Source organism: Ostrinia furnacalis, unplaced genomic scaffold (genome assembly GCF_004193835.3).
Source record: "Ostrinia furnacalis isolate ACB-3 unplaced genomic scaffold, ASM419383v2 OfSCF5710, whole genome shotgun sequence".
Taxonomy (NCBI): Eukaryota; Metazoa; Arthropoda; class Insecta; order Lepidoptera; family Crambidae; genus Ostrinia; species Ostrinia furnacalis.
This window is the reverse complement of record NW_021135949.1, coordinates 40,366-57,399: the sequence shown is the minus strand read 5'-3', so window position 1 is coordinate 57,399 and position 17,034 is coordinate 40,366. Positions and strand designations below refer to the sequence as shown.

At 36.1% G+C, this 17,034-nt stretch overlaps 1 pseudogene; it reads right to left on the bottom strand.

Annotated features, from left to right (window-relative positions):
- Positions 1-5,212: 5,212 nt before the first annotated feature.
- On the bottom strand, positions 5,213-5,309 carry LOC114361445 (uncharacterized; annotated as a pseudogene).
- Positions 5,310-17,034: the final 11,725 nt, after the last annotated feature.

Here is a 17,034-nt window from a genome sequence, read left to right as displayed (position 1 = left end):
CTGACCACGCATCCTTTTCATCAATATAGTCGCGAACCTTGTAGTACCCTCTGGACATAAGGGTATTTTTTATATGTATCTTAAATTTGTTTATTGGCAATTCGACAAGGTTGTGTGGTATTTTGTTAAATATGGTAATACATTTATGCAAGGCAACCTATAAAAAAATTGTGGGAAAATGTATGAGAGAGTTGTGTTCGAATTTATACCAATTTTCCACGTAACAAATAAACTCAGGAGGTTCGATTGCCATAAAAAAAGAAAAAGAAGATAGAGAGTCGCGTTTTGACAGTTCATGAAAGGTGATTTGTCGACCGTTTGGTGTAGTGGTTCGAAACGGACTACTATTCCAGAGGTTGCGGGTTCGATTCCCGCACAGTACAAACATTTGTGTGCATGAACATATTTGTTTGTATTGGACTGGGTGTTTTCTATGTATTTAATATGTATGTATGTATAAAAAAGTATTTAAGTATGTTTATATCCGTTGTCTAGTACTTTGCTTAGTTTGGGTCTAGAAGCGCAGTGTAAAATGCCCAAGGATATTTAAAATTATTTATTTTATTTATTTATTTAATGTCAAATAACTCGAAAGCTTGTTCTTGTGTATTCTTTTTTGTATTTACATGAAAGAAAAGGCGCATCTTATAGACTCGAGCCCTTATAATGTAAACGTTGCTTAAGAATGATTAAAATATGTTGTTCGTGAACCTTTATCAATAAATAAATAAATGTTGATTTCAAAGAACTTAAAAATGAAATATCACAACATTTGAAAACCAATGAAGTAAAGAACTACAATAGGGATGATGACTTGGTAATAAATATTAAAATAAAAATAAAAATCATTTATTTGCAGACAAAAGCAGTCCATAGTTTGGTTAGTAACAATTTGAATTAGTAATGAAATCGAAATTCAATTTAGTCCGTCAGACAGATAATTAGAAAATATTAGACTCATATTTTTTATTTTTTTCCATAACCGAATAATTATAGTATTATAATTATTGAGATGAATTTTGAGTAAAAATTCTACTCAAACGTGACGTAACGCGCCATTTCAACTCGATGTAGCACTGTTATTATTTAATTATGAAAGAAAATAAAAAAATATGAGTCTAATATTTTCTAATTATCTGTCTGACGGACAAATAATTGAAATTTTGTCATCTAGCCTATTCTCAAGTAACTTCTTGGAATTTATCAACTTCTAATTATTACTTACCAAACTCATACTCACCCTACATCTTCAGTAAATTAAAATTCCCTCACCACAATTCCACACCCTATTATTCGGTAAATAAGATCCAGAATCCCCCGCTCATATCTGGAATTCCTCGTGCATTCTATAGCGTGCTCTCGACAATTGAATTTGCATCTTATTGTTTTCGAAATAACGTCCATTATTGTATTTATTTGCTGAACGGCGCCCACAATAGTAAAAGAGACTTCAGTAATGGAATGTAAATGAATTATAGAATAAATACATAAGAAAAATTTAAACAGATGGTTCGGTAATTATTGTATCGCATGAAAATCAACTGATCTGAAGATATAATCAGTATAGTCGTATTGTAATCAAATTCGAATGAATACACATCACCTAACTTTAACCGTGACTATAACGATTAACTAACTTACTTAACTTAAGGTCCTATGTCCCCTAGATGGGGCAGAGGGCGTCCACAACAGTCCTCCATCGCGTTCGGTCTTGAGCTTCGCGTTTGATCTCGCTCCAGGTCTTGCCGATTTTCTTCGCCTCGACTATAACGATAACCGGAGTATTTTGTACGGAGTTTGACAGATTTTTGACGTTTGTTAAAGTCAAAATAAGATGGTGCAACCCAGCCTTAGTGTAGGTACAATTTTTAACTTATATCTTGAGGGTGAAGATTAGGTGATACCGCGAGTCAAAATACACACATCACCATCTCTTGACACTTTTACGAACCAATCATCGATCCTTTATAAGATCGGAGGAAAATAAATAAATAAACTATTGAGTATTAAACTCTACCGCAATGCAGGGTACATACACCGCCATCTCTTGTTGTCATATGGAACTTTATTTATAAAATCTAGAATATTATTAACTAGTATTTTTCTGTGGCTTCGTCCGCGTGAAATTGTGGGACTTCTGTTTGCTTCTCTTCAATGTTCCTGGGTTCCTGGTTCGACTTTCTTTGAAGGCATTTCTATTTTTAAGCTCTCTATTCCACAATTAAATAGAAGCTTTTAAGTTCTGTCAAAAGAGTATTGAACAATAAAATTAAGTTATAGTCTAAGTAACTAGACGCAAAATACACTCGACAGCAAATAAATCGCACCACCATTTTCAAACGTTAGCATCCCTACTTCCCACCAATATTGGCACCATTTAAAAGCCTAGTTCTAAACTTCATTTTATTAAAGGAAAGGTTTTTACCCCAAAAATGTGTCTTTACAAGGATCCAGAGTCACTTCTTCAAGAAATAGGTAGTTACGCTATAGCCATTTTTTATGACTATAAAACTGTTAAGTTGGGATTAATCGCTATCCATCTGTTAAAGAGGACACGTGTTGACGTGTGATCATTATTTGGTTTTATAACCATAAAATTTGGTCTAATTGATCCCAGAGGTGAGCCCAAAGTGAGGTCTTTTTTCAAGTCACATTTATGGTATATGTTAATCATTTATTAAGAAATTAAATGTGTTTTTCTTTAAGGATATTTATTGGGCTTTCAAATAACACCAATATTGTTGGGGCACCATTATTGTGTCAAAAGAAAATCTTTAAAGTTCGCGTCGCGGGTGGTGCGATTTATTTGCTGTCGAGTGTACTTGTTTTATTACGCTGCTTCTTCTCAACACTGGCCCGTTTACTGTCCCGAAGCAGTGGTAGGGTTAATACTAGGACGTGTAAAAGTGCGTTTTAAAAGCCTACTTGCAAAAATAAATGAAAGAAGAACAGACAGGCAGCTAAGCCAAAAAGTGTTTTAAAACATTATTTGTAGAGTTGTCTGCATTCCTTCATACAAAGCTCTCCTGTATAATCGAGTATATACGTATATACGCATCGGACGGTGCGGTTGCCTAGCAACAGGGCGTGCCCGAGACCCTATTGGACTAATCTTGTCTATGACACTCTATTTTTGTAGAGATGGGCTTACTTTAGTCCGTATCCGAAAGATATCCGATAAAATATAACCGGATAAATGAGTTTTGGAAGCGACAATAGTCTCGAATGGTGTCGGTATCGGACTGGCCGACTTGACATTGCTGGACTATTGTGGTGAACCTACTGAATTGTGGTGAAACATAAGCATATAGCGTACCACGAGGGGTTAACCAACACCACTATTAGTTTGTTATTTACAAAAAAGGCTCTGGATGCGGGCCGCTTCCAATCTGAAAATCATATTTATTTATTTATTTTACTAGCTGACCCGGCGAACTTCGTACCGCCTTAGCGTAGAGATTTTCTTAATATTTTTTTCCGTAAGAACCATCCTTGGACTTCCACAAACATTAAAAAAAAAGAATTATCGAAATCGGTTCAGCCGTTCACACGTGATGCCGTGACAACGCGAAACGGGTTTCATTTTTATATATATAGATTGGGCTATCAACATGAGATACAGTATTATACACAATTAAAAAATAAACAATTAAGCCAAAGGTCTCTAGCTAACTGCTCCCACACAAACTATATGAGGATGTAGGTCAATCAGCAGAAGACATCAGGTCTGGTCAGAATAAGAGTGTAGGCCACACCTGTCGCTGGTAAAGAAAATATCGCATTCCTGCAGTGACATAATGGTGATGTACCATAAGCTCTCATTCCCACACCGACAACTCCTGCAATTTTTCTCTTGATCGATCAGTACAGGAATCATACAATTCAGGACGTCCACGGCTGAACATAGGCGCCAAATGATTTCCAAAATGACCGGGAATCGACCATCCAGCGCCTTCCTGCAACCTTTTTACAGTAAGGTACCATCGGCAACAGTGTTAACTATCCATTGTCTGTCATGTCGTCTCGTTCTATCGCAAAGAATCACCATTTGATGAGAGCGAGAGCAAAAACGGAAATGGATAGTTAACAGTGTGGCCGTGTGTACCTATTACATTATTTTTGAAAGAATATACCTTTCACGGTCTGGTAAAGGTCGCGGGAAGAACCTGGATGCGGGCAGCGCAGGACCGTTCATTGTGGAAAACCTTGGGGGAGGCCTTTGTCCAGCAGTGGACGTCATTTGGCTGAAACGAACGAACGAACGATACCTTTCACGGATATTCAAAATGACACAGCCCCAACACTATTTCACCTTGTTATAACTTGAAATACTTCACTAGTTTATGCAAGGTATAAGTTAAGTACTTGAAAACGGAGCGGTTACAGACTGTAGCTCATTTACTGAGCATCTCACGAAGTTTTACAGGTAAGGCTCTCTCCATAGATATAGAGAGATGCCAACTAATGCGCTGAGTTCGAAACTCAGTGTCGCATTAGAAATTCACGCACACAAAGTAATCAAAATAATATGTGCTCATTATCCACTGCGGTATCAGTACTCAACGTTCGAATAATCTTTAGTACTTACTACGCAAGCAATGTAAAAAACTGTTTACATTTATGACGTCGCTGCTGTCATCATTGCTTTCACGAGCAATGTCGGGACATTGCTAACGGGGTGTTCATATTAAACACGTACACTATAAAACGGGATACTGCAAAAAACGGGATGTCTCTGTGGGAAATAGCCCTAAGGCTCAATAACTCAACATCACTAAATGAAATAAAAAACATCATTTGAAGTTTATGAAAATTTATCTTAATTTAAAAAAAGCTCGTGCTGCGTAATGTTTGCCATTTTGGTTCACAAATAATTTGGAAATTTTATTATATAGGTCTAGCGCTTGACTCAGTGCCTGAGGAGGCAGCACGGGAGGGATGATTTTGACATAAGTACTATGACGTGACGGAGCATAAATATCTGAAGTCTCGCTGACATTTGACATAAGGGGGCGTCCATTAATTACGTGAGACAATTTTGGCTATTTTTCAACCCCCCCGCCCCCCTTGGTGAGATTTGGTGAGATTTTGCTTGACCCCCTCCCCCACCCCCCTAATCTCACGTGATATTTTTAAAAATGTCTATTTGCAATGTCTATTATATTACATTCTATTATATTACAAAATCCTTTGACGCTTTACAATCCGTCATACATTTATTGAAATTTTTATTAACGTTTGATGTAACCTCGCACTAAGCCCCCTAGCGAAGAGCTTACTATAGAAATGATCCTATGAAGTAAGGTCTTAACTAAGCCCCCTGATTACGTGTAGTAGACCCAGAAAACCATGTGTAGTGACACTAGTGACTGAACGGTTAGTCGTAGTCACATTTTTTACAGAAGTACCTAGTTTAATTATTATTGTACTTTTCTAAAAAAATTACTAATAATCTAGCACAAAAAAAAAACTAGATTAGATTTTGAGGAAAAAAAAATCTGTCGTATAATTTTCTTAATTTCAACATTTATTATTGTTCACAAAAACCGACAGAGGCGTTTTTAGTTTTATTTGTTTAGAAGTTTTAGAATAAAATGTCATTAACATCATAAAAAATTTTTTTTTTGCTTAAAATAACCCAGTTTTCTGTCAATTTTACTTTTTTCTTGCGGAAAAAATTACGTGATATTTTCCGAGACCCCCCCTCTCCCCCACGTGAGATTTAGTGAGGTTTTTGTTATGCACTAGGTACACTATAGATCGTTTTATCCACGAAGACGCGCCCCACCATTCTTCCGCTAATGTTTGACTCATTGTTAATTTAAACAATGAGTGCACACGCACACTACAATAATGACGCTCGGATTGCTCGGATCAAACTCCCAGCACCTCGCGCTTCCTTCGACCACAAATTAGTGGGGCGCGTCGTCGTGGATGAAACGATCTATTACATTGTTAAATGCACATGCACACTGGGCAGTGTGAAGAAAAAGAAATAAGTGGGCACTCGGGACTATTCCCACCTCTCGTTCCCACCACTGCAACTCCTGTGTAGCCAGGATTTACAGCGTGACCGCCACAAAAACCCAACCAATGAAGGTCAAGTTTGTCCCGGGGGAAAGTTAAACTGTCATTGGACCCGCAACGAAATTAATCAGAAGAACATAGGAGGAGTTCGAAATTAAGGTTAAGTTCGAAATTAAGTGGGCACTCAACAAACTGCCACTCAAGAGCGATTTCGTTCTTTTCTCTTTTATTTCTTCTCGGTGTTTTATTCTTCGATTAAATAAAGACTGTGGCAGAAGAAAATCTGTAATTAATAGAGCTTAATGAATTATTTCTATTCTCAGGATCAGAACTAGAAGCGAGGCGGAGTGACGGCGATTAGAGCGGAGTGCGGACCTCTGTAGCACTCAGCGGGACAGAGGAATGAGTGGAGAGGACAAATAAATCAAATCAAATATTTCCGACAAACTAAGTCCATATTATTAGGTGGACAGACGATCTGGTGAAGGTCGCGGGAGGTGCCTGGATGCGAGCGGCGCAGGACCGGTCTTCGTGCCTCGTGGAAATCCCTGGAGGACCGAAATGCAGAGTTATGAGAAAATATGCTAAAAGTCACACTTCTAACAATAATCATCATCATCATCATCATCATCATCATCATCATCATCATCATCATCATCATCATCATCATCATCATCATCATCATCATCATCATCATCATCATCATCATCATCATCATTTCAGCCACAGGACGTCCACTGCTGAACATAGGCCTCCCCCAATGACTTCCACATCGCACGGTCTAACAATAATAATTTTAACAAAATGTTATACTTTGAACTGTAAAATTGTAATAATTGTTTTGGACCAAATAAAAATTTTTCTTTCTTCCTTACATATTGTTAGCAATCGAAATCAAATATCAAAATAAAAAACATCAGCCCATAGAGCGCTTCGAGACAAAAATTTGGAAAGTGCTTAGTAGAAGCGCCTCAACAAACGTAGTGACCACTGCCTGAGGAGGTTAAAGCTCGATTCACACATATCAGTGAAGTCACAGTTCAGGGTCAGTACCGGCACAGTGCGAAATATTATTTCATACTGTTTCTATGAACGCATCCCCACTTGTCAGTGTCAGTGACGTACAGTGCTCTCAGTGTCAGTTCTGACTAGGGTTGCCAACTATACTGTTTTGAACAGTATTATACTGTTTTTCACTATATTATACTTTTTGCTGTTGAACAAAAATAAAGTATACAAAATACTGTTTTCAGCTAGCATCACTAGTATCCATAGATATTTTTAAAAGTAAATGCCCAACACCACATTTAAGTACGCGTTGTAGAGCTATACTGTTTGTTTTTTTTAATACTGTCTGTTTTCCTTCTCCGACCTCTGATATACTTTATATTTTGAAAGAAAAGTTGGCAACCCTAGTTCTGACACCGGAAATACGGATATTGTATTCGTTGACGACGATATTTTTAGTCGGATCACGGACGCCGCCGCGGCATCAAAAACAAAATAACTTACTTCATAGTTTCTGAACAAGAATATTGAAACAGCTCTCTGACATTTTAAAATATTCAAAATATTTTACTGACGCAACACTGTAGCACTGATACTGAACTGAGCGGACACTGTGACGGAACTGTGGCTTCACTGATATGTGTGAATCGAGCTTTACAATTTAAAAACAAGCACTTTACTTGCTATTCATTCTTGTTGATAAAAAATAGTAGTCATAGCACACTTATCAACCCGGAAAGGGAACAACACCGTATCGCCTTTCGCTGCGAGGCGTGGCGTTTGTACGATGCGGATAAAGTGTACGTTGCAGTACGGAGTTTCATACAAAGAATACTGACCGCCTCGATCCGTTTCTGGATTGGTAAGTGTGCTTTATCCTTTAATCTGTAGAAAAATCAAACTAATAACATTAATGCAACATGCTTAACGTAGAAAATCACTATTTTCTTAACGAAAGTTCACTATAGTAAAAAAAATGCTAGTCAGACATCGACTCCACGCCATTTCTGTCCCTCAACACTCCTAAGGGTCGGCTAAGTGTTAGAGAGAGATCGCAGACGGTCAGCCACGAGTGCGAGCGAGACAGAAAACATCCTAGACGGAATTGGCGCAAAATAGAAGAATTTGATACGGCATATAAGGTTACGGATGATAATGAATGAATAATGTCTAGATAGATGTATATTATTGGAACTAGGTCAAGATTTCTGAATGAAGGTAAAGATGTGTAGGAAAATATGTATAGTTAACTGAGATGCTGTAAAATGGTAAAAATCATACCAATAGTTAGTTTATGGCATCTTTTCATTGCATTTTTAAAATACTCACAGAAATAAGGTAACATAAGATGTGCACAAAAAGTATGTACTTTTTAGCTTTAAAACTTGCAATATTTTTAATAGCCTAAATTAAACTATCATTTCAGCCATAGGACGTCCACTGCTGAACATAGGCCTCCCCCAATGCTTTCCATGTTAATCGATTGGTAGCGGCCTGCGTCCAGCGCTTCCCTGCTACCTTTACGATGTCGTCGGTCCACCTTGTAGGTGGACGTCTCACGCTGCGTTTTTCGGTACGCGGCCTCCATTCCAGAACCTTTCTGCCCCTAAATTGAACTAAGAAACAACTAACTACCTATTTCTTTGCAAAATACGAGTAGTAACAATAATCTGAATGTCATAAAATTATGTGTGGCCGAAGTGACAATAAATTACAATCTATACAGGGTGTTTGGTGGAAGGTTAGACAAACTTCGTGGGTGTATAGGTAAGGTCATTTTAAGAATACAAGTTCGCCGATTTGACCCTAAGGCCCAGTTTTTTGATTCGTAGTTAAAATAACCAATAGTCAAATTTGACAGATGTCAAGTGACAAGTGGTTAAATATTAGAAAAAAATGTTTTTCGAACAATGGTTAGCTTGACTTTTACTACATTTTTTAACTATTAGTTTAGATTTTGTTAATATTTAACCATTAGTAGCAAATATTAACAATTAGTTATTTTAACTATGAATCAAAAAACTGGGCCTAAGTGAGCTACTTTTTTAAAAATGATTTTTTTTTTATTTCATTTTTTTCCGAGACCTGAAAACTGCTTAATTTTTCCTTCTCGCGTGTTTTCAACCGATTTTTCTATTTGATATTATTATAGAATATGTCTTTAGTCAAATAAAATAAATTTCAGATCCAAATAATGATTGGATAGCTAGTTACGAGCCGCCAAAGTTTAACAAAAGTACAAACCACGATAAAAAATTCAACTTAGAATTCGATTAAAAAAAAATATCGCCAAACATCCTGTATTCTATATTTATAAAAGCGAAAGATCACTGACTGACTGACTCACTCACTCATCGCGAAATCTCAGAAACTACAAGTGCTAGGAGTCTAAAATGTTGCATGGGGGTAAATAGGGAATTTTGCATACTTGCAAGACTTTAAAAGTTATTATTAGAATATTCTCACTCTACAAGACTTCCGTAGCTCAACCGTAGCCTCTACGAAAGCTCATAGGCCGTAGGGCTTTAGCGTTTCAGGCTCGTATTCACAAACATTATTATGAGGTCTCACAGTGCGTGTGGACGCACAGGAGGACACACGAACCACTCACAGAGCTCTATTCAACGCTGTGCGTTCGATTTGCTGCTGCACTTAAGCAAGAATCGTTTGTGAATACGGTTGTCACTGTACAAGACATCCAAATCCAACCCGCCTGCCAAGCGTGGAGATTATGGCAAATCCCTCCACCATAGTGGAGGAGGCTCATAGTCCAGCAGTGGACTGTAAAGGGCTGTTGATGATGATGATGATGACAGTAACTTAAAACTTACATGACACGTAATAATTGCTGTTATTTATCCTAAAAAAGAAGAGTTTTTAAGTCAAGAGATCATCAAATCACACATTGATATATTTCTACAGACGTATTTTCACTTATTCATTTAACACGTGACCCCAAATGGACCAGAACCTACTTGCCACCAAATGATTGTACTAAAAGTGGTGATAGAGACAGCAAGTTACAATTTACCACGCGCCAGAAAGGGACGGATAGAGAAATTAAGGACTCCCACGCTTTGGGCGCATAAAGTGGTAACTGGCGTAATACTTTATTTATGATCATGAAAAAGGTTTTATTTTGGAGATCTTTTTTTTGTCCGCTTTTTCAATTGTGTGGCCAGTGGCTTATAATATGTCACTATCTTTTTGCCTGTGGATTTTACATAAAAAATATTTTATTAAGATCACCGGAATTTTCCTTATTTTAAACTATTGCTGTCTAGGTTGACTGCTGAAATCGCTTCTAACGGTAAAAAAAAAACACTTTTTTTACCTTACTACAAATAACTAAACTGAGACAAAAATTTTGTAGATTCAAAGTTCAAAAAGTAATGATAAATTAAACATTAAAAATATATTCGGTGGAAAATATGGAACCTCCTCCTTTTTTGATGTTGGTTAAAACGGGAACTTCAGTCCTATTGTTACACCATAATAACATTGTTAAAAAATAAAAACAAAAGTGTATAACGATCAAAATTTCAAACTCGTTCCAATTTTAAATCATTAACTTTTAATCTTTATCGTCATCTGTCGCCAGAATATTAAAAACTCATTTTAACAATACGCGAGTAACTTACGACTTTCTCCGTGAATTCGATTGAAGCACTTTCAGCTGAAAACTTATCGAAAACCTGTGGCATTTATTCTTTAACAACCCAATTTTCACTTTATTCCATTCCGTTTACGTTCCATTTTCCTTCTGCGAAATCAACTCAACGAGATTTTCTTAGACCTACAACCAAAAATACACTCTATCTTTTAGCTACAGAGTGGCATTTGCTTTAAACTACCAATCAAGGCTTGATAACAGATGCCCATTAAACCAAGAGCCANATATAAATGGTATGGTGAAGTCAGAAAATTGATATCTTCATTTTAATTATTTTAATTTACATACAAATCGGATTTTATAAAATTTATTTCGTATGAAAATTAAAAAAGTTAAAATGATGATATCAAATTTCTGAAATTTCTGACTTCACTATACCATTTATATGCCCATGTTAACATGGGCTAGTGTCGGCTCATATACCCATTTACCTAACACCCTGTATATGTTGTGTTGTGATCTTTTTGGCCACTTTGGATGTCACAAACTATTTGAAGCTGACTGTATTATATTATAATTGTAATAATAATAAAAAATAGCGTTGAGTCTTATCTCGTGGGTTCGATTCCCGCCTCAGGAAATTCAATTTTTAAGACTTTAATGCCCGTTTTCACCATCAATCCCTAATTTATAAGTGACCCCTATAGGAACACATAACAGGAATTCTGTTTTCATAGAGGTACCTTAAAAACTAGGGATTGATGGTGTTAATTGTGAAAAATATAAAACGTTAAAATAACTGTAGCGTTATAGCCAATGAGCTGCTGTCATAGTGACATTGACGTTATGTCAATGTCACATGAGAATCAAACGCCAGAATAGCGGGACGCGCGGAGACGACTCCGCGTGCTTTTGTGCTAAGTGATGAATTGTATTTAAAATAAGGCAATATAATGTGAAAGTTAAGTATCCAGTGTTTTATTATGAGAATAGATCTACCGGCCTCTAATAATGGTGAAAACGGACATAATAATAAATAATATTTATTATAATTGTTTTTTTTTCTGAACCGATTTTTAATTAGCAGAAAACTAGATATTATGACTAATCTACACTAAAATAAAGAGAAAATATTCGATTGTTTTTATTTGAATAGGCTCCATAACTACTGGACCGATTTGAAAAATTCTTTTACCATTTCTACGTTATCCCTGATGAACATAATACAGAATATGGATGGATTTAAAGATATTCTGTGACATGTGACGACATTATCGCGGGAAAAAGCTAGTCTATTGATAATGAACAATTTTAACAATAAAATAGTTTCAGTACATAGGCCCTTTCCAGGGCACTTATATGTCCCCAATATAGCTTGCTCTACCACCACTTCGGGACAAATGGACTGGTGCTGAGAAGAAGTGGCGGAAGAAACATAGTCACCTTTGTCAGCCTCTTCTTCAATCAAATACAGTAACTTAAAACTTACATGACACGTAATAATTGCTGTTATTTATCCTAAAAAAGAAGAGTTTTTAAGTCAAGAGATCATCAAATCACACATTGATATATTTCTACAGACGTATTTTCACTTATTCATTTAACACGTGACCCCAAATGGACCAGAACCTACTTGCCACCAAATGATTGTACTAAAAGTGGTGATAGAGACAGCAAGTTACAATTTACCACGCGCCAGAAAGGGACGGATAGCGAAATTAAGGACTCCCACGCTTTGGGCGCATAAAGTGGTAACTGGCGTAATACTTTATTTATGATCATGAAAAAGGTTTTATTTTTGGATCTCTTTTTTGTCCGCTTTTTCAATTGTGTGGCCAGTGGCTTATAATTTGGCACTATCTTTTTGCCTGTGGTTTTAACACAAAAAATATTTTATTAAGATCACCGGAATTTTACTTATTTTAAACTATTGCTGTCTAGGTTGTCTGGAAGAAATCGCTTCATAACGATAAGACTGCCTTATCAGACGGGGATTTTTGACTTTTGTATTTCATTCATATCTTTTCTTGTTTTGTGTGGTGTACAAATGTATATTAACTACGTACAAGTAAAAAAAAAACGTTTTATTTACCTTATACAAATAACTAAACTGAGCCAAACAATTTTGTAGATTTCAAAGCTCAAAACTTATTATAAAAGTAATGATAAATTAAACATAAAAAATATATTCGGTGGAAAATATAGAACCTCCTCCTTCTTTTTTTGAAGTTGGTTAAAAAAGGGAATTTTAGTACTATTGTTAAACCATAATCTGGCAAGTAATAACATTGTCAAAAAATAAAAACAAATATTTATAACGATCAAAATTTCAAACTCGTTCCAATTTCAAATATTTTTTTAACCCCCATCTGTCGCCAGAATATTAAAAACTCATTTTAACAATACGCGAGTAACTTACGACTTTCTCCGTGAATTCGATTCAAGCACTTTCAGCTGAAAACTTATCGAAAACCTGTGGCATTTATTCTTTAACAACCCAATTTTCACTTTATTCCATTCCTTTTACGTTCCATTTTCCTTCTGCAAAATCTACTCAACGAGATTTTCTTAGACCTGCAACCGAAAATACACCCTATTTTTAAACTACAGAGTCGCATTTGCTTTAAACTACCAATCAAGGCTTGATAACAGATGACCATTAAACCAAGAGCCGNAAGAGCCACCCGCCCCCCTGCGTCATAATGCTTTCCAGAGCATATAAAGGGAGAACCACCTACATTTCAGGGCTCAACTGGTATTGGTGCCGTTGGAACGCGATTTCAAATAGGGACTGAGGCACAGGATTCTCTCGACCAGTCGGCACCCGGTCGCGGCCGAAGACACTCGCCCGGGTATTTTATGAAAAAGTATTTTGTTGAAGTTTTTTTTTATTTTCCGTGAGAAAATGGACGGGGTGTCGCTGAAGAATATTATTTAGAAGTGAGTATTCGTTTTTTTAATTATTTGACGTTAAAAATAAGGTCCTTTTGGATTTAATTGAGACACTTAAATCTCTTTTTTTTTCTAATANTTTTTTTTTCTAATATACAAAAATTTTCGTGTTTGTACCAAAACTCCTCTGAAATGACTGATTCATATGAAATTTTGTGTTTATGTTCAGTAGGTTTGAGAATACGACGATAAATTTTTCATAACCCTAGGTGATAAGGGATTTTCACGCGTACCTACGTCACAGCTACCTAGTTAGTTTTTAACAAGAAATTAACTATTAAACGATATAAATAATTTAACTTTATCATCTACTAAGTTTATCTTGATGACTGATATTTTGAGCCCCTCAAAAGGGCTCTTTTTCACGGAGATATTCCGTTTTTTGTATGATCCCGTATACTAACGGGACGTTACGTATTATAATACTAATCATTCATATGAACATTACGTACCTATGCAATGTCCTGCAAAATATCACTTAATTAGGTACTAGGCGTGAACCACAGAACTGATTTAAAATCAAATCAAATCATTAATTTTACTTTCAGACATGATAGATAGTCCCGGGAAGGACATAGGATAGTTTTATCCCGGTTTTATGAAACAGGAACGCGCGCGATAGTTTTTCCGTGACAAACAAAATTTCACAAAAGGGAAGGGAAATCTAGTTTGTTATAATTTTCTCATTAGTGACTACTGCAATAATTAAATAAAGTTAAATAAGAATAAGAATAAGAAAAACTTTATTTGACACAAAAAAGGAAAAAAATAAAAAACAGAACAAAGGGACTTAAAACTATACACGCATATTTTATAAAGTTCTTTTAAGATTTGTTTCTTTGTATTGAACAGGCTCCGAAACTACCTTCTGGACCGATTGGAAAAATTATTTCACCAATAGAATCCTACATTCTTTCTGCTGAACATAGCCGGTACGAAATTCGCTGGGTGAGCTGGTATAGATAAACTTGTACTCGCATCATACTTGAAGCATTTAAGCTCCTGAACGCTGGTAATGGAAACGTTCAGTTTACGACAATTTTACGACTGAAAACACCATTAAAAGAGGTTTTCAATCAGGAAAGGGAGAGAAGTTCAACTCTTTATTAGGATCCAGTTTGGCGGGATCCAGTAATGCATGATTCTGTAAAAACTGGACTGTCGTGTGAATACACAAGTGTGTGTTAGAATTTTATTACAAACTAGCGGCCGCCAGCGACTTTGTACGCGTGGATCCCCCTCCTTAGGGGTGGAGTTTCGTAAAATCCTTTCTTAACGGATGCCTACGTCATAACATCTACCTGCATGCCAAATTTCAGCCCGATCCGTCCAGTGGTTTGGGCTGTGCGTTGATAGATCACTATGTCACTCAGTCAGTCACCTTTGAGTTTTATAGATTCGAGCGGATCGGTTTTTTTCGGGACACTGCAAACGGTATGTTCATGTGAAGGTTAATCAAATGTACTTATTACTAAACGGGATCCAATAACAAATCTGTAGAAATAATAACATCATGATGATTGTTGCAGAGGTCGAAAAAATCAAGCTTTTATTGAAAAGCTTATTTAATAATAATTAATTCCAAGAAGTAGTAAAGACAACAAATCATTTTTAGCGGCTTCTGCACTAAGCTAACGTTTGTATTGCAGCTGAAAAATAACACAACTTTTTGAAATAATAATAGTAATGAACTGAAACCCAATTTCCAATAACGCAAAATTTCAATGCTGAGCGCAAGAAACTCATGACCGTTTTCACCATCAATCCCTAATTTTTAAGTGACTCCTATGAAAACAAATTTCCTGTTATGTGTTACCATAGGGGTCACTTAAAAATTAGGGATTGATGGTGAAAACAGGCGTCACTTTGTCAGCCCCCTTTTCAAAATTGTATAAGATTAAATAGCTAAGCAGTTTTGTTTAACAAAAAGTGCTCTTTTGAAGCTTACTTGCATTAAACGATTTCATTTGTTTTTTTTATCCACAACGAGGAAGCTCTTGGCCTGTATCTCACCTGATGGTGTGTGATGATCAGGCCGAAGGTGGAAGCGAGCTTCACCCGGAATCCTCAACCACGGAGGAGCTGGCTATCTTACCTCTAACTGTCGGAACACAGCAATGCTGTTAACATTGTTGTTATGTTGTTATGATTCTAAAGAAAAAGATTCTAAAGATCAGATAAAAAACTCCTCCTTTTTTTAAGTCGTTAAAAATCAAACCAAAATCCACGCCACTAAAGCCGTAAAATCTAAATCTTTTATCTTTAATTTCTAAAGTGACAATAAAATATCACCCCTCTATAATCGCTACCACTTACCATCTGCCATCTTACTTCAATGGAGCCCCCAGGGAAATACGCTAAGCTTACAATGTCGATTTAAAATGCTTAAGGCTGAGCCACACCGTGCCAAGAATATAAACTTGTAACCTGTATTTACGATTTTTTTCTAAAAATTAATACATACAGCAGTGGCGGGTAGTTAACCCGCCACTGCTTCGCACATACAATGTATTATACTTAAAAACCTTCCTCTTTAGTCACTCTATCTATTTAAAAAAAACGCATCAAAATCCGTTGGGTAGTTTTAAAGATCTCAACATACATAGGGACAGAGCGGAAAAAGCGACGTTGTTTTATGTAATGATGATTCTACTATTCTTGTTTTAATAATTTCCTGTACTCGTAAATATCAATTAATTGAAAAAGAGGCTGACAAAGGTGACTGAGTTTCTTCTGTCACTTCTCCTCAACCCCGTATATTCCCAAAGGGTCATTTTGACAGTTTTTAGAGTACACGTTAATTGGTTGGTGTTTCAGTTACCCTGTTTGGGTGTGTTATACAGGGTGTCCCAGAATGGGTGAATCAAACTGCTCGGAGGTAGCTCTACTAATGTACTATCCTTAAAAAATATGAAAAAAAAATAAAGCGCATAAGGACACAAAAAAAAATATTTTGAAAAAGTGAAAATAAATCAGCTTTGCATAAGTATCTGGCTATAATTGCTGCGTTTGGAATTTATTTGTAGTTTTTTCTTACTAATCTTAACCCNAGTATAGATAGATAAATCTGTAGAGAGGTCAATTCTGTACAAGAAATATATTTTCGAAATAACTATCAGGGGGTGATTAGTGATCGATACTGATGCCAAAAAATGCAATTGATCCCGTATACAGGGTGTTAGGTAAATGGGTATATGAGCCGACACTAGCCCATGTTAACATGGGCATATAAATGGTATGGTGAAGTCAGAAATTTGATATCATCATTTTTTATTATTATTTTTTTCATACAAAATATTTTTTATAAAATCCGATTTGTATGAAAATTAAAATAATTAAAATGAAGATATCAATTTTCTGACTTCACCATACCATTTATATGACTATGTTAACATGGGCTAGTGTCGGCTCATATACCCATTTACCTAACACCC